The sequence below is a fragment of the Mirounga leonina genome, unplaced genomic scaffold, assembly GCF_011800145.1.
Source record: "Mirounga leonina isolate KUSES-001 unplaced genomic scaffold, KU_Mleo_1.0 Mir_204, whole genome shotgun sequence".
Taxonomy (NCBI): Eukaryota; Metazoa; Chordata; class Mammalia; order Carnivora; family Phocidae; genus Mirounga; species Mirounga leonina.
The window spans coordinates 686,549-704,476 of record NW_023270513.1 but is presented as its reverse complement, the minus strand read 5'-3'; positions in this window follow the sequence as shown (position 1 = coordinate 704,476).

The following is a 17,928-nucleotide window of genomic DNA, read 5'->3' as shown; positions in this document are numbered from 1 at the left end:
CTGCTTCTCCCTCTCCCACTCCCCCTGCTTGTGTTCCCTCTCTAGCTGTGTCTCTCTCTGTCAAATAAATAAATAAAGTCTTTAAAAAAACAAAAAGAAAAGACTTTCTTTTCTCCATTGAGTATTCTTGGTTCTCTTGTCAAGTATTAGTTGGCTGTGCATACTTGGGTTTATTTCTGGCATCTTGATTCTGTTCCATTGGTCCATTTGTTTGTTTTTATGGTAGTACCACACTGTTTTGATGAGTATAGCTTTAAATCAGGAAATGCTATGTCTCTAGCTTTGTTTTGCTTTCTTAGGATTTTTTCGGTTTGGGGGGTCTTTTGTGGCTCCATATAAATCTTAGGAGTGTTGTTATACCTATGTAAAAAATGCCATTGAACACTTGATAGAAATTGCATTGAATCTATAGATGGCTTTTGGTAGTATTGACATTTTAACAATATTAATTCTTCCATCCCATGAACACAGGATATCTTTCCATTTATTTGTGTTTTCTTTGATTTCTTTCATCAGTGTCTTGTAGTTTTCAGAGTAGAGATCTTTCACCTCCTTGGTTGAATTTATTTCTAAGTATATTATGGTTTTTGATGCTCTTGTAAATAGGGTCAATTTTTTTCACTTTTAGAAATTTTGTTGTTAGTGTATAGAAATGCTACTGATTTTTGTAGTTAATTTTGTATCCTATGACTGTATTGAATTCATTGATTAGATCTAACAGTTTGTGGGTTATTTTGGTTAAGTCTTAAAGGATTTTCTATATTTAAAAGTATGTCATCTGCAAATAGAGACAATGTCACTTCTTCCTTTCCTATTCTGATACTTTTAATTTCTTTTTCTTGGCTGATTGCTGTAGCTAGGACTTTCAGTACTATGTTGAATAGGAGTGGTGAGAGTGAGCACCTTTGTCGTATACCTGATCTTAGAAGAAAAGCTTTCAAACTTTCACCATTGAGAATGAATTAGCTGTGGGCTTGTCACATATGGCCTTTATTATGTTGAGATATGTTCCTTCCATGACTAATTTGTGAAGAGTTTTATATGAATGGATGTTGAATTTTGTCAAATGCTTTTTCTGTATCTACTGAGATGATCTTATGATTCTTTTATTCTATTAATGTGATTGATTAACATATGTTGCATCCCAGGGATAAATCCAAGTTGACCACGGTGAATGTTTCTTTTAATGTGTGCTAAATTCAGTTTGCTAGTATTTTGTTGAGAATTTTTGCATCTATACTCATTAGGGATATAGACCTGTAATTGTTTTTTGTTTGTTTGTTTTGTTTCTTATTGTTTTGTTGTTGGTTTTTTTTCTAGTAGTTTTCTCTTCTGGTTTTGGAATCAGGGTAATGCTGGCCTTATAAAATGAATTTGGGAGAGTTTCCTCCTCTTAGATTTTTGCAAGAGTTTGAGAAGATTTGGTGTTAATTCTTCTTTAAATGTTTGTAAAATTCACCAGTGAAGCCACCTGGTCCTGGGCTTCTTTTTGTTGGGAGATTTTTTATTACTGATTCAATCTCCTTACTAGTAATTGGCCTATTCTGATTTTCTATTTCTTCATGATTCAGTCTTGGTAAGTTGTATGTTTCTAAGAATTTTTTCATTTCTTCTAGGTTTTCCAGTTTGTTGACATATATTTGTCCATAGTATTCTCTTATAATCCATTGTATTTCTGTGGTATCAGTTATGTGTCCTTTTCCATTTATGATTTTGTTGATTTGGATTTTTCTCTCTTTTTCCCTTGGTTAGTCAAGAGTTTGTCAATTCTGTTTATCTTTTCAAAGAACCAGCTCTTAGCTTGTTTAATCTTCTTGATTGTTTTTTTGTTCTTTATTTATTTATTTTTGTTCTAATCTTTATTATTTTCATTTTTCTCTTAACTTTGGGCTCAGTTTTTTTGATTTCCTTAACATATAGAGTTAGGTTGTTTTGGGGGGCTCTTTCTTGCTTCTTAATGAGGTGTTGAGGCTCTGAACTAACCCTTGGAACTGCTTTTGCTACTTCCCGTAAGTTCTGGTATGTTGTATCTCCATTTTCATTTGTCTCAAGAAACTTTTATTTCCCCTTTAATTTCTTTTTTGGTCCATTGGTTGTTCAGAAGAGTGTTGTTTAATTTTCATGTGTTCATAAATTTTCTAGTTTTCCTCTTGTTATTGATTCCTTGTTTTGTGCCATTGTGGTCAGAGAAGATACTTGGTATGATTCCTATCTTTTTGAGTTTATTAAGACTTGTTTGTTTTGTGGCCTAATGTATGGTCCCATGTGCACTTGAGAAGAATGTGTATTCTGCCATTTCTGTATAGAATGTTTTGTATAGATCTGTTAGGCCCATATATTCTATAGTGTGTCAAATCCACTGTTTCCTTATTAATTCTTTGTCTGGATGACCTATCCATTGTTGGGAGTGTGATATTAAAGTCTCCAACTATTATTGTTTTAGTGTTTATTTCTCCTTTTAGCTCTGTTAGTTTTTGCTTTATATATTTAGATGCTCCAATGTTGGATTCATAAATATTTATAATTGTTTTATGTTCTTGATGTATTAATCCCTTTTTTATTACATAATGGCCTTCTTTCCTCTTTTCATTATTTTTAAAGTTCATTTTTTTCTGATATATCTACCTCTGTTTTGATTTTGTTGTTGTTGTTGTTGTTGTAACCTTTTCCTTGAAAAGACTTTTCCCATCTATTCACTATGTGTGTCTTTAAGGCAAAAGTGAGTTTCTTGTCAGCAGTACCTCTTTAGGTCTTTTTAAAGAATCTATCCAACCTTTCTGTGTCTTTCAGTAGGAGGTTCTCCTGTCTTTTTTCATGTTTTGATGTCTTTTGGTGTTAGTATGCTTTGACTTCTTTATCATGTTCTTTTGTGTAATTGCTACAGGTTTTTCCCTTGTGGTTACCATGAGGCTTACATAAAATATCTTAAAATTATAACACCTTATTATTTTTTTTTATTTGACAGAGAGAGACAGCGAGAGAGGGAACACAAGCAGGCAGAGTGGGAGAGGGAGAAGCAGGCTTCCCGCTGAGCAGGGAGCCCGATGTGGGCCTCGATCCCAGGACCCTGGGATATGACCTGAGCCGAAGGCAGACACTTAACGACTGAGCCACCCAGGCGCCCTATAACACCTTATTTTAAGCTGATAACAACTTAACTTAATAGAACTTCTGAACTTTAAACTTTTATTTCTCTTCCCCTCACATTTTGGTTATTGCTGTTAAAAGTTACATGTTTTTATATTGTGTAACTAGTAACAGATTATTATGGTTATAGTTATTTTTATTACACTCATTTTTTAACTTTTAAACTACAGTTTAAGCGAATTATTCACCACCATTACCAAATTACAGGATCTACCTTGAGATGTCCTTTTCAAATAGCACTTGATAATAATAATCATTTTTTTTTAAAGCTGAAAGTTTACTGGTTTAATTTTAGGCCTTTTAAAAAGATCTATCAAATCCACCACATTAAAACAGTCAGAACAAAGTGTTCCTGGTGTCCAAATGGATGCATCAAAGCAACCAGGTCAAAATGCCATGTACCCGTGTGTGTGTGTGTGTGTGTGTGTGTGTGTGAGAGAGAGAGAGAGAGAGAGAGAGAGAGAGAAAGAGATAAAGAGAAAGAGAGAGAGAGAGAGCGCCTCTGTGTGAGTAAATAAGGGTCACTGGCTACATGTTTCCTTTTTTGAACACTTGGGGCAGCCCAAGTACCTATAGGCCTGGGGGCCTTGTTCGGTGTACATAGTGTGTGTCCACGTGGGCAAAGGTGCTTATCACCATTACCCACAGAAATAGTCTGTCAGAGTGTTTCCTTCTGCGATCTTGAAATTGCATTTGGCTGGGGTGAGGAAGTAAGGCTGATCCATGGGGTGAAGAGCTGTTATTTGCACCCCCCTCCTCACTCTTTCATTGCTTCCACCAGTCTAGCCAGCCTTCTCAATAAAGTCCCTCCAGTGGAAAGTCTTAAAATGCTTCATAAAATAGAAGGGAGCTTGGTGCCAGGTCTGCTCAGGCTGCGAATCCCATTAGGAAGAAATGGAATTGAGGAGTATAGGCCTTGTGAGACCTCAGCCTTTTAAGGTTTTAAGGTGGAAAGAAGCTAGGAATCCAACCTTCGTAAGTGCCAGCACACTGGTATCCTTGGCAGTTGGGAGGAGTCGGGGCTGGGAGGGTGACTGGGGCTGGGTGGGGAGTGCAGACAGACTTACAGTGAGACTAGGCTGGCTGAGGGGGGCTCAGTATTAGTCTGTGAGCAAGCTTTAGGGCACATGGACTGCACCCAATTCAAAGATGATACAGGCTTCAATGCCATCCGTCACCCCTGCTGCATCCTTGCTATGGATGGAACTCTCGATTCTTTTGCCTGGGTGATTGCAGTGGTCTCTTCTGATCTCCTTGCAGTTTCTCCCTCTCTAGTCCATGACCCACTCAGTGTCCAGAGTGAGCCTTCTAAAACAGGCTCAATCTCATCACTCCCAGACTGAAACCCTCTGCTCGTTCCCTAATGTTTATGGCAGCATTTCTCAAACTCTGTGGCCTGGGATGATCACTGGGATCTTGTGACAAAGGGGGCTCCAAAGGTAAATAAGTTAAGAGGATACTGGGTTCAACAAAGTAAAACAGGTGTCTTTACTGCAGGACAGATCAGCACCTCTACTATAATAACGTGTACTGAGACTCACCAAAACCCTCCTCTCTACCAACTTTCTCACAGGACATTGTGTTCATCAGAACACAGTTTGAGGAACACTGGCTGGACAGGTCTCTGGAACCTAGTGCTTGCCTGCACCTCCAGCTCCCGTATGTTCACTAATGCTGTCCTCTCAACTCATATGCCTTCCTTGGCCCTCCCATTGCCTAATTCGTACTTAATCTTTGAGGACTCTTATACTTGTGCCTCCTCCAGGAAACTTACTATGGCTACCCCCACCCCTTACTCATCACTCACTCTCCCGGCTGTGCCTGTCTCTGCCTTGTCAGTAATGGCCATGTATTGAAATGATTTCTATATTTGTCTCTTGCATGAGATTTTTAGCTCCTTGTAGGCAGGGTCTCAGCTTTATTCAACTCTGGGCCCAGAGCCCAGCACAGGACTTGCCAGTTCTCAGTGAATGCTGGATGGAAAGATGGGACAGAAAGAACAGCAGAGAAGGAGAAAGAGATTTTAAGAAAGAGAAGGATAGAAAGAAAGAGGGAATGAAGGAGCAACAGCAAGTACAGTTAACCCTTGAACAACCCTTCAAACCCCTGGGTTTGAACTGCATGGGTCCACTTATATGTGGATTTTTAAAAAAGATTTTATTTATTTATTTGAGAGGGAGAGAGAGAGAGGGAGAGAGAGCTCAAGAGCAGGGGGAGGGAGAAGCAGACTCCCCGCTGAGCAGGGAACCCAAAATAGGACTCGACCCCGGGACGTTGGGATCATGACCTGAGCCAAAGGCAGACGCTTAACTGACTGAGCCACCCTGGTCCCCCGTATGCAGATTTTTTTTACAGTACAATACTGTGAGTGTATTTTCTCTTCCTTATGATTTTTAATAACATTTTCTTTTCACTAGCTTACTTTATTGTAAGAATACAGTTTATAGTATATAATACATACAACATACAAAATATGTTAACTGTTTATGTTATCAGCAAGGCTTCCACTCAACAGTAGGCTATTAGTAAAGTTTTGGGGGAGTCAAAAGTTATACATGAATTTTCGACTATGTGGGGGATCAATGCCCCTAATCCCCATATGTTCAAGTGTCAACTATATGGAAGCTTTTGTTAGGAAACCCTCAGAATGCTCCAGGTTCTGTGTGTCAAACAAACGGACTTGAAATTGAACAGCAGACATTATATAAGATACTCTATGCTGCTTTAGTAAGAATGGCTGATCATTCTTAGCTTATTGGCATCCAGTAATGCTGTAGCCCACACACAGTAGTGAGGCCAATACACTGGGCAAGTCCATCCTACTAATTCAGCACTGTTCACTAATTTGAAAAAAAAAAAAAAACAATGTCTGCTAAGAAGCTCAGGTGGCCCCCATTTGGCCCACAGGCAGCGTGTGTCAGTGTCAGGTTCTACTCCACTAGGGCCTTACCCATAAGCTGCTGTAGTGCCTCTATGGAAGGAAAAACCTGAGGACTCACCCATCTCCACAGAAGGGCACTGGGGCATCCTGGCCACCACACAGGTGATGCATCTCTTGTCTCTCTGGGCCCATTTCCCTCTCCTTCCTTCTGAGTCTCAGAGTGAAGTGTGGAAAAGAAAGACACTAGAAAGACTAGAAAGAAAGGCCAAAGTTAAGGTTTGTATGGGCTTCCTTGTGGGCAGAACCCTAGCCTTCCTAGAATCTGATATAAAATAAGTACTCAAGGAATCTTTGTTAAATGAGTGAATGTAGGTCAAGAGATATGAGCTTGGGGCTGGAGTGAAATTCAAGGAGTACCTCAAACCTCACTTTTTCCAAGAGTCATTCTTTGAGGTGGCTGCAGGGCCTGAGTTTCCACCCTTGGGGTTGAAATATTGTGTTTTGAGAGGTCTCCTTTGAAATGCAAACATATTACCAAAGAGGAGAAACCACTTTTTAGTCACTTCATATTTGCCTATCAACTTGCCCTAGTATCTGTTCATTGATCAAACACTGGGTACATACAAAGTGCCAGGTCCTGCATCAGGTGGGCATAGTCCTTGCTCTGATGGACTCACAACCCATGTTGAAGATGCTTCAACCCGGGCACCAATCCAACTGAAGAAGGGTAGGGTTTCCCAGCTTGACTTGAAGGGTTTCACTGCTAATCATTCAATGCTTATTCATTGAGTGTGTACTAACTACTGCCCTGATTCTGGTGATACAGCAGAGACCAAACCTATCAACCATCTCTGCCCTTAGTGGGGCTTCTGCTGAGTGGGGAGGGACAGGCAATATATGAAATTCATCAGTGACATAGTATGTCAGATGGTGTTAAAGTAGAAAAATCACATAGGGAGTGCTGGGCCATGGATGGGCTATACATTGCCATCTCAAATATGTGGCCACAGAAAGCTTCACTGATGCGGTGTCTGGGTGGCTCAGTTGGTTAAACGTCTGCCTTCAGCTCAGGTCATGATCTCAGGGTCCTGGGATCGAGCCCCACATCGGGCTCCCTGCTCAGAGGGGAGCCTTCTTCTCCCTCTCCTTCTGCCCCTGCTCGTGTGCTCTCTCTCACTCAATCTCTCAAATAAATAAACAAAATATTTTTAAAAAAAGAAAGCTTCACTGATATTTGAGTAATAACTCCAAGGAGGTAAGAGAGAAAGCTTTGCCAGTATCTGGGGAGTTAGGCAATGCAAGGACACCAAGGCAGGAGTAGGCCTGACAAGGGAGAACAAGGTGGTCAGTGTGGCCAATGCAGATAAAATGAGGGGGAAGTAGCAGACGTGGTTAGAAAGGTAACAAGGGGCAAACTTGGGCAGGGCCTTGTAGACCATCACAAAGACTTGAGCAAATCAGAAACCATTGGAGTTTTGAGCAAATGGTCTTTCTGGTTTCTATATTGAGAATGAATTGTGTAGGAGGCTAGGGTGGAAATAGGAAGGCCAGTTGAGAGGCTCCTGCAGTCACCCAGGGGAGAGATGATGTTAGCAAGGACTAGGGTGGGATCAGTGGGTGTGGTAAGGGAGCAGGAAGTTTCTGGATGGATTTTGAAAGGAGAACCAACAGAACTTGGATTGAATGTGGGGTATGCAAGAAAGATAAGCTTTTGGCCTGAGCAACTGGAAAGATGGAGCTGCCAATTATTGATAGTTGCTGCAGATAATCAAACCAATTTTCAGGGCATGGTGAAAGTAGACCAAGTTCCTGCAAAGCCCATTTACCTTCCTCAGTGCAGGCCCCACTGCAGATCCTGCTTGACTTAGTGAAGCCCCATGTGTTTTGCTGGAAGGAAGGGAATGAGATATCTGGCAGGCCCAGATAGAAATACTGGAATCTGGGAGAGTCAATGGAACCAGAGACAACACATGGGGATCTGGTTCCTTGAGCCCTGGGCTTCTCTGGGGCACGGAAAGCATTGGATATTATAAGGTACCCCAGCACCTTTCTTTGCTTAACAGCTTTTTTTTGACAACTCAGTCCACCCTATTACACCCAAGGCTTTCAAAGGTTTGTCAGAACTGAGAAAGGTGTGAGTGCCGGGTTTCCTGGTTGGAGCCTGGTTGTTAGGGAGTAGGGATGGGGTAAGGCTTTGGGAGCTAGAGAAAGGTGGAAATGTTCAGCTGTTTGGCTGGGTACGAGGGGAGATTGGGAACCCAGCCCAGAAAGAAACTTGAGCTTGGGGTGGCCTTGGTATTGTTTGGAGCCCACGTTTACTGGCCACTGGTTATTAGCCTTTGGCAGAGGCCAGAAGAAAGGGAAGTGTGTTCAGCCCTCAGTTATAAGTGACCTTATACCCGGGACACCTGGGTGGCTCAGTGGTTAAGCAACTGCCTTTGGCTCAGGTCATGATCCCAGGGTCCTGGGATCGAGTCCCGCATTGGGCTCCCTGCTCAGCAATGAGTCTGTTTCTCCCTCTTCCTCTGACCCTCTCTGCCTGTTTCTGCTCACTCTCTCTCTCTCTCTCAAATAAAGAGAATTAAAAAAAAAGAAAGAAAGAAAGAAAAAAAATAAGTGACCTTGTACCCGAGAATTACACTTGTCTCTGATCCTAGGGATTACTGGTCAGGTCTGAAGGGACATCTGTTACTGCTTTCTGTCCCAGACCTTACCAAGTCCTTCCTTAACAAAGATGACCAAGACTTTAGTCCTCACTCTTGGTCTAAGACCAAAAGAACCATCACCACTCCCATTTGTTCCCTTGGCAACCCTGGGCATTTGGTGGGCTGACTGGCCCCTTTGGAGAAGTGGTTGTTATAAGGAGGCAATACCCTTAGGGCAAAAGTAACTTTTAGAAAAATTAATCCTCCATGGGAAGACTCACCAGAGAAAAAGGTCTGTGTCTTTCATGGCCAACTAGGAATTTGCCATGTATTTCTCACTTAAATTAGATTTGCTTTTTTTAACTCAAGCCAGTCCTCCTTGACCCTTGAGCACACCCACTGCCCAGGTAAGCCCCATGCCCAGTCCTGCCCTTGTCCTAGACTCTGCTCTGTCTTTTGGGGCCCTTGTGGTGCCCTCTCCCTGGCTCTTTCAGGCCCTTTCCCTGGAGTGTCTGTGAGTAGCTTCTTTCCTTATGGGAGTGGGAAGGAGATGGAAAGGAGTCCAGAAAAGCCTCAGTGACTGTTGGGAAAGGCAGTCTCCTGCAGTCTTCCACCCCTCACCCTCCATTTCCCCCTACCTCCACTGGGCCTTGGGCCTAGAACATTGTGCTGGGCTTCTAGCCTTGTGAGGGACTATCTCTCCCTGTTCTGGGCTTGATGCCTACTCATGTGTTCTGCTTAAGCTCCCACATCAGTGGCCCTCAAGCCTGCCCCCAGCTTTCTGTATTTCAGACCCCACAGGGGATAGGATCAAGTCCTTCCACCAAAGCATGAAGTGGGGCACCTGCAGTCATGCTGCCAGCTATAAAACAGATCCTCTGGCATGGGGGATCCAACACTCTGCAAGGGGCTGGGTATTGTGCACTTTCTCCTCTCTTGCTGCAAGTAAGAGTCATGCCACTTGAGTCTGGTGTGTGTGTTGTCTATTCTCAATGACCTCAAATCGTGTACGGGTCTCTTCCCTGGGTGGCACATGTCACCTTGACTGTATAGCCTCAGCACCCCATGAACAGTAAAATAGTGAGACCAATTCATGCTTTGGTTGCTGGCAGTCACCTCTTGTGTTTGGATAAACCAGAACAAAGCAAGGCTGAGGGCCTCGCAAGGCCCACCCTTGGAAGGAGACTTCACCTCAGATGTTCAAAAAATTCTTTGGCCCCACTATGAGGGCAACTCCATGATGCTTTCCTCGAGGCTGTCCAGGATAAGGACAGCAATTCAGGGAAAGGCTGATTGGAGACCACACCTCTGTACCCCATCTTGGAGATAGGCCTCCTGCCCGGGCAGTGCCCACGTGCTGTACCCGCTTGCTGAGGCTTGCCTCCCGCAGGATGTTAGATGGCAATAACCTCATCCAGCTGCTCCTGGATACCTTTCTGAGCTGAGTTTCTTCTAAGGAACTCACCTTTCTGTAAATTCTTAATCCTGTCCTCCTTTTTCCCCACATTTGCTCCAGCCAGGGAGCAAAGAATCTGGTGACTGTGTGTGTGCACACATGAGCATGTGTGTATAGTACACATGTCTGTAAGCGTGTGTGTGTAAGCATAGACCTACCTGCAACCAAGAGAGGGACAGGAGCTTCATCCCAGAGAACAGGGGCCCAGAAGTCCCCAAGTCCATCCCCTGGAAGTGGTGGGGGTGTGGAGGACAGACCCTGCTTTAGGTCCCTAGACCATGTCTCTACTTACACTGGGTGGGCTTAGAGGAAACACTGAGCGGTGGGGCGGGGGGGGGGGGTCTTGCTCAAGGTCACATAGTTCAGAAGTCACAGAGCTGTGACAGACTCCATGGCTCCTGATTCTCAGAGCAGTGTTTTTTCTACTTCCCCAGAGCAGAGAGAAGAATCTCCATCCTGCCAGTCCCATGGAGCACCTGTGAAGCTTGCAGGAACCCGTGCACAGAGCAATGCTTAGTTGGGTGTCAAGGGCCATGTGGCTGTGAGAGGTGACTCTTAGGCGTTGGGTCTCCCGGGGCGTCTGGTAGAGTCCTGAGTCCCTGGCGAGCACTCAGTCCTGCCTATTTGCTTGTCACCTTCTAGCTTCCTGCTGCACAATTCTCTCAGCTACTACATGCCCACTTCATCTCTGTACCTAGAGACCCAAGCTGGGGGCCCCTCCTTCAGAGCTCTGGGAGTAGGGCTGGGGGGCTCACAGTCAACTCTCCGCAGTCATTCCTTTCCTCTTCCTTTATCTTCTCAACCTTGATTTTCTGGATTTACAGACGTCGGTACCAGTGGCCTTAGCCAGTCAACCCAAATGGCAACCGGAAGGATTTGAGTTAGACCAGCATTTCCCAACCTTGGCACTACTGACATTCTGGGCTGGGAAATTCTTGGCTGTGGAGTCTGTCCTATGGCCTGAGCAGCAGCATCCTTAGCCTCTGCATGGCGTTTGAGGTGCCAGGACCACATTTCTCCCCACTGTACCCTAGTTGTGACAACAAAAAACATGTCTAGACATTGTCAAATGTCCCCTGGAAAGAAAAATTGCTTTCAGTTGAGAACCACTGGGTTAAGCTGAAGGCGGCTACTCTGGTTCTGCCTCCCTTTCCTGAGAAGGCTGTGGTGTGGGCGGTGAACTAAACCAGCTCCAATGCTCCCCGTACCTCCCTGAGGCCCTCTTCCTGCCAGGCCCCTTGCCTGCTTGCGGCTAAGACCCAGAACTCCAGGAACCAACGCTTGTGAGCTAGGCCCAAGCACTCCCAGCCATACAAACTAGGAGGACTTGGAAGTAGATTGGGATGAGAGCCGGTAGGGCGGGAAGGGGACAGGGATTAGGGGAGGACACTGGGCCTTGCCTTTGTATTAACAGTGAAATGGCATTTGTTTGCAAGGCCAAGTCCTAGGGCAATGTGCCACTTTCCTTCTAGAGCCCAGCTGGGTCTTTTGAAGACCTTGCCTGTCCCGCTAGGTGCTCACCATGGCCGAGCATCATAACTCCTTGGTTTTCTCCTCTCTAAGAAATCTGTCATCACCATGGGGTGCCTGGACAAAGGCAGTGCCACCAGGGGTGTCCCTGGGCTCAACGCTCCAACTCCTCTACCCTGAGGGTCCTAGAGTGTGACACTCTCAATGGTCTGAGCACCTCCATGTGTCAGGGCTGTAGGGCCTTCATTGTGTTGTAAGTGACTCCATTCTCCGCACACTTGCCCGTAATGCCTCTGCTTAACCACCCCTCAGGCACCCTCCCCTTTTCAGTCTTGTGGCCCACGTGGCAGGAGTAACCAAGGTTTTGAGTTGGTTCCTCCAGGAACTCTTGGAGGGAACTTGGCAAGTTAGAGCTACAGGATGTCTTGGCTCTAGGACCCTTGGAGAACCAAAGCCCAAACCACTGTGCAGATCAGAGCCCTGAGGCCAAGAGAAGAGGGACAAGGACTCAGTGGCTGTATGGGGTCTAGAACTGACACCTCTTGGCTCCCAGTCCATGACCTTTAACTTCTCGTTCCAGGAGTCTTAGAAACAGCTTTCTCCTTGGGTTTCGTGCACCCCTTCTAACCTCACCCCACCATGCTGCCAGATTTATCTTCCTTAGGCATAGCTTTCATTACACTCCTCTCCTGCTCAAAAACTTTCAGTGGCTCCCTGTGGCCTAGGCCCTAGGGAATTCCATTCAAAGTCACCCTCTGGGGAGCTTCTTCTCCAGACCCATCCCCCTTCTCTCCCTGCCTCCACTGCACTTACCTGCCAGCCCGGTTCCTTAAGTTCCCTAGGTGAGACCTGTGCTCTCCCAGCTGCCAACTCTAGCTCACACTCTTCTCTCCTCCATGAGATCTCTTCCTCCCATCCTCCCCAAATCATCCTACTCTTCTAGCTTCTCTCAAATGCTACCTTAAAATGATGCTCCCCCTGCACTATACCATTAGAATGAAATCTTGCCTCCTTTAAACCTCTGCCCCTTGGCATATCTTCCATGCTTCCTCTCACATTCTAGCACTCCCCGAGTCTCAGTTTCCCTGGCCTGTAAAATGAGTCTCTAAGCCTTTATCACATGGACCTGCTGTGGAATTCAGATCGAAGCAGCCTATGCAGCCTGAAGGTGTTTGACAGTGCTGTCCTGCTGCCCTTCCTCGCCGTGCCATCCCTAGTGACCCGAGGCCTCAGCTGGTGGTGCACTTAACTCAATGATGCTGCCCTGCACACTGTCCTCCAGCTCCCCATCTTGTGGGAGCACGGGGCGGGGGGCAAAGCCTTCTGAGAGGCTGGGCCTCTAATCCTCAGAGTAGGAAGGAAGTTTGCCGCTCAGATGTAAATAATCAAATATGCAGCCAGATCCAAACCTGGCCTGGGAGGGGGCAGGTGGTGGAAGAAATCTGGTGCTTGGGGCTCAGGCTCATTTCTGTTCCTCCCACCTGTCCCTGGGACCTGGTCTCCAGAAAGGAACTCAGCCCTGCTGTTTGCCAGATCATCCTTGCCTGTCCTCCCCAAATTCTGGTGCAACCTCCAGGCCTCATGGGAGTCATTTTAGACAGCCTCTGTCTCCAGGTAAGATGCTGCCAGGTAAGCGGTGCTTTAGTGAGCCACAGAATGAGGAAGTGCTCCTTACCATCCAATGCCCAGTGTTTCCAGTCGTTCCCCTAGACCTACTTCCTCTCTTTCCTCCATGGACAAGGAAACCACTTGTCACCACCCTTTGGATGAAGAGTGTCTCGGTCATGTGTTGCTTCTTCTCTGGCTGGGCTCCATTTTCAGCCCCCTCACTCTGCCAACCTTATCCCACTGGGTCTAATGCCCACTGCCGTGCCCAAACACTGCCTTTCTTTGGTCTTCAGAGTCTGACAGCCCAAGCTTCCAATTCAGGCTCCCCCACTTGCTAGCTCTGTGACCTCAGGTAGGTCCCTTCACCTCTCAGGGTTGCAGGTGTTCTCATCCATAAAGTGGGGCTATTAATCATAAGGTTGTTGTGAAAAGTGAATGATCTCATGCATATAAAGTGCTCAACACTGCTTAGCACCATAATTGCACACTAAGCATTAGGGGAGGAAAGGCATGTAAACTGTGTAAGCAGTGCTTGGATATAGTAGGCACTGAATAAATGTTAGCTACCCTTATGCTGATACCCACCTGAAGGTCTTTTGGAAGCAAATCGAGTGTACTTTACAGGAGGCAGTAAGGCGACTGACCGGGCCCCCCAGACAAGTGAAACCACGAGAAAAGGCAGTCTTGCCTCACTCATTCTCCCCACCCACCTCGCTGACTAATCTTTTCCCACCCACCCAACACTGAGTCACACAGACCCAATTTGTTCAAATCTAGCTCCAGTACTAAGTAGCTGAGTAGAACGTTGGGCAAGTAGCTTCCGTCACCTCTCTGAGCCTTAGTTTTTGCACCTCTAAAATGGGGCTCAAAATTATCCCTACCTTCAGGGTTTTGTGAGTAATGAGAAAACAGGAATGTGAGCTGTGTCAACCACACTGGAGACAGGCTGATTTTCATTTCTGTGGTTCCTCCTCCGTTGCATAGGCCCTGGGCCCTGCCTCCTTTCTTAGCACCCTGCCCCCTTAGCCTCCATCTCACCTTCCTCCCACCTCCTCTTCCTCCTCTCCTCATAAAGCAGTCACAGGCCAGGACATGGCCATTTACTCTGCACTTGTTTATGCCGGCGTTTTTCGGTGACCTGGACAATGTGTCCCACTCCACGGACAAACTGAAGCCACTGACTCAGCTGCTGATTCAGAGGAAAGAAGGCCGGGAACCCCAGGAGCTCTGCCTCCCAGTCATGAGCCCTGGGCTATATTGCTCTCATTTGACAGCGAATTGTCCAAGGCCACAGAAGCCAGTTAGAGGCCCTGGCAGAAACCTGCTTGCCTCCCTGGACTAGGAAGCATAGCTGGAGTGGAATTAGAAAATGAGAAGAGGTGTCTACACTCCAACAAGGGAGGCCAGAAGTGCCCTTACAAGTCGCACATGCTAGATCACAGGAAGTGTAGTCAGGCATCCAGCGGCCCAGGCCTGAGTACCTCTCTTCTCCCATGAGCAGCAACGTTTTAACTTTAATACGGGCTCTGTGCTGCCCTCTGCCAGGGCCACCTTATCATTAGGCATATTAGGACTGGCATCTAGGGCCCATAAAAATGTTTTCATCCTAATTTATTTTAACATCAGAAGAGAAAAGGAGTATAATAGCAGCACATATATAATGAATAGGGCAGCCCAAATAATGTTTACCTTTATACCGATGCAGTTGTAAAATATAACTTTAAATATTGTTTCTAGAGGAAGGACGCATGGAAGTCCAGATGCAGCCTTGGTCTCTGCTCAATCCCAGGCCCTCCCCGTTGATTGAGGCATCATCTGCTTGTCTTAGAGGTACGGCAGCAGCCCAAGGCCACCTTAGGGCCCTCTGGAGCACTGCTAGAATCCAGGAGGCAGGGCAGGGCAAAGCAGGCCAACTCCCAGTAGGCTGTGAGGGCAGACGAGGGCAGTCTCTACATCACTGTGCATCCTACCATCCCTGGCCCTCTTCCCTCTCTCCTGGCCAGACTACTCTTCAGCCAGCATTCCTCAAACACATTTCCTCCTTTGTTCAACAGCTCTCATGCCTACCACTCCCAGTTCACTCCCCACTGCCCCCCCCACCCCCCAACACACACACACTGAAGCCAGCAGTGGGAGGTAGGAGTGTCCTCTCCCTTTGCACTGGGCTCCGGTGGAGAGAAGACAGGCTTAGGAGTCTGGGCAGAAGTCCCCATTCAGTCCCTTACTTGTTGTGTACTCCAGGGCAAGTCGCCTTGTTTCTCAGACTCTGAAATCTCCATCCAGAAGGGGGGGTGCTAACACCTCACAGGGGACTTTTGAGGTTGAAAGGACATCGTGTGAGGGAAAATGCATGGCATGGTGCCTGCCATACAGCAGACAGTTCAGTATCCATCCGTTCCCTCGTAGGCAGGAGAAGGGTTTGATGCAGTTCTCACCCACTCTACCAGGCTCCTTTGGGCTCCTGTGCACCCACCCGCACACTCCCTGCCTCATGCTCTCTCACGTCTCCCTGCTGCTACATCCAAATACGTAACTGCATTCAGCACACACTTCCTGAGACCCTGTGCTGGACACTGGGGCCACAGAGATGACTCTTACTGGGTCCCTGTCCTTGATGTCACAGCCTAGGCCAAGAGACAGCCTTGTCCATTTGAGGTTAGTTTTGTGCGACAAAAAGTGCTTTTTGAGTGATCCACTCAAAAAGTGCTTCAGGAGCTCGGGGGTGGGTTGGTTAAGAAAGGCTGGCTGGGGCTGGAAGGGTGTGAACAGCTGGTGGAGATAAAGGAGAGCAAGCCAAGGAGAGGGAACCTTGTAGAGCAAGGGCTTGGAGTGAACAAGGCCACATAATCAATGGTGACGAAACACTCCCTTTAGGCCTATCAGTGTACTAGGCACTGTGCTAGGCGCCTGGGCTCCTCTCAACACCCACTTTACAGATGAGAATGCTGAAGCTCAGAGAGCAAAGGGGCTTGCTCGAGATCACACTGCTAAGAAGTGGCAGAGCCAGGACTTGAACCCACCTCTGTATATCTCCAGATGCCCTCCACCAGGCCTCCCTGCCTCTCTGGGCTGGGCACTATGAAGGACTCAGAGATGATCCTCACTAGGATCCTGAGCCCAGGTGCTCCCAGGCTAATGGGGGTCATGTGACTGGTACCCAAAGAACACTAAGAGGAGACATAAGCAGGATGGAAGCTTGGAAACAGATGCAAAGGGCAATGAGGACTCAGAAGAGGGAATCAAGAAACCTTGCTGGAAGCTTCAGGAACAGCTTCATGGTGGGGATAAACTGGCATTGGGCATTGCCAGACTGATGAAGTCTGGGGGTAATAACACTTTGTAATAATTGACCTACGTTGCTAAGTAACCTGCACATCTCTCCAAGCCTCATTTTATGTATGGGGAAACTGGGCTCCCAAAAGTTTCAATAACTTGCCCACAGCCCCACAGCTAAGAAGTGGCAGAGCTGAGACTTGAACCTGGGTCTTCCAAATCCAAGACAGTTCTATGTCTGCTCATGGCAGAGGAAATGGAAGGAGCATGTCGGGCACATGGCCGAAGAAGGGAAGTGAAAAGAAGAAACTTGGTGGACAAGGTCAAGGCCACATCACGGGGTCCTGAATGCCACAGTCTGAAAAACATAGGCTGATACCTGACTTTTTGACTTTTGAATGATTCACCTGGTACTAAGTATAGGTGGAAATGGGCAGGATAAGAGAGAAAGGAGGTGAGTGCCCCTTCCTAATGTCTCGGTGGAAAGGCATGCAATATGAACAGGGTGCCCTAGACACTGGGTCGAAGCTGGATACAGGAGACACGGCCGGGGTAGATCTGACAGCATGTGTGGCTAGCTCCCCTTTAGGCCCACAGGATCCAGGCCTCTACTTACCTCTCCCACGCCCTCTCCTTCTACCCTCCCTTTGCTCCTGCATTCCAGCCATGCTAAACAGCTGCTCACCCCCAGAAAACGCCAACTTTGCCTCCACCCCAGGTCCATTGTATCTGCTATTTCTTCTGCCCAGAACTCCTCCCCTTAGATCTTTGCCTGGCTGATTCATTCTCCGCCCTCAGGTCTTGGCTTACGTATCACCTCCTCAGAGAGGCCTTCCCTGATCATCCTATGGACGTAAGTGCTCAGTCACCACTGCCTTACCCTGCTTGATTGGCTTCATCACCCTTATAGCTGAAGTTAGCTTGTGTATGTGTTTATCGTCTACCTCCCTCCACTTGTCCAACTGCTAGGATGGCTGCTAAAGGCATGGGGGAACCTTGTTGGTCTTGGTCACTGCTGTATTCTCGGTGCCTCGAGTCTGGCTTATATGCCAGCATTCTGCGACTACCTGTTGAATGGCAGAAGGTATGAGGGTTTGGACTGATGGATGGATGCCTGTATGCATTGGTTACGTGGGAAGGTGAGAGGGAGGGAGGAGTTCTGGCTGATTTGGAGAGCTGAGCCAGGAAGACAACAGTGCTAACAGAGATAGAGCAGGCGGTGGGGAGCACACTATGTGTGGGAAGATGGTGAGTTTGGCTTGGGCCTGGTGAGTCTGATATGCAGGTGGGGCCTCCAGGTCGAGAGGCCCACTCATACAGCGAGAAATACCGGCCTGAGCTCAAGGAAGTGATGGGGCTCTGGGAGTGAGGGGGGCATCTACACGGAAGTATAAACTGAAACCATGGACGCCAGCGAGGTCCCTGGTGAGAAAGGTGAAGCAGGGTGG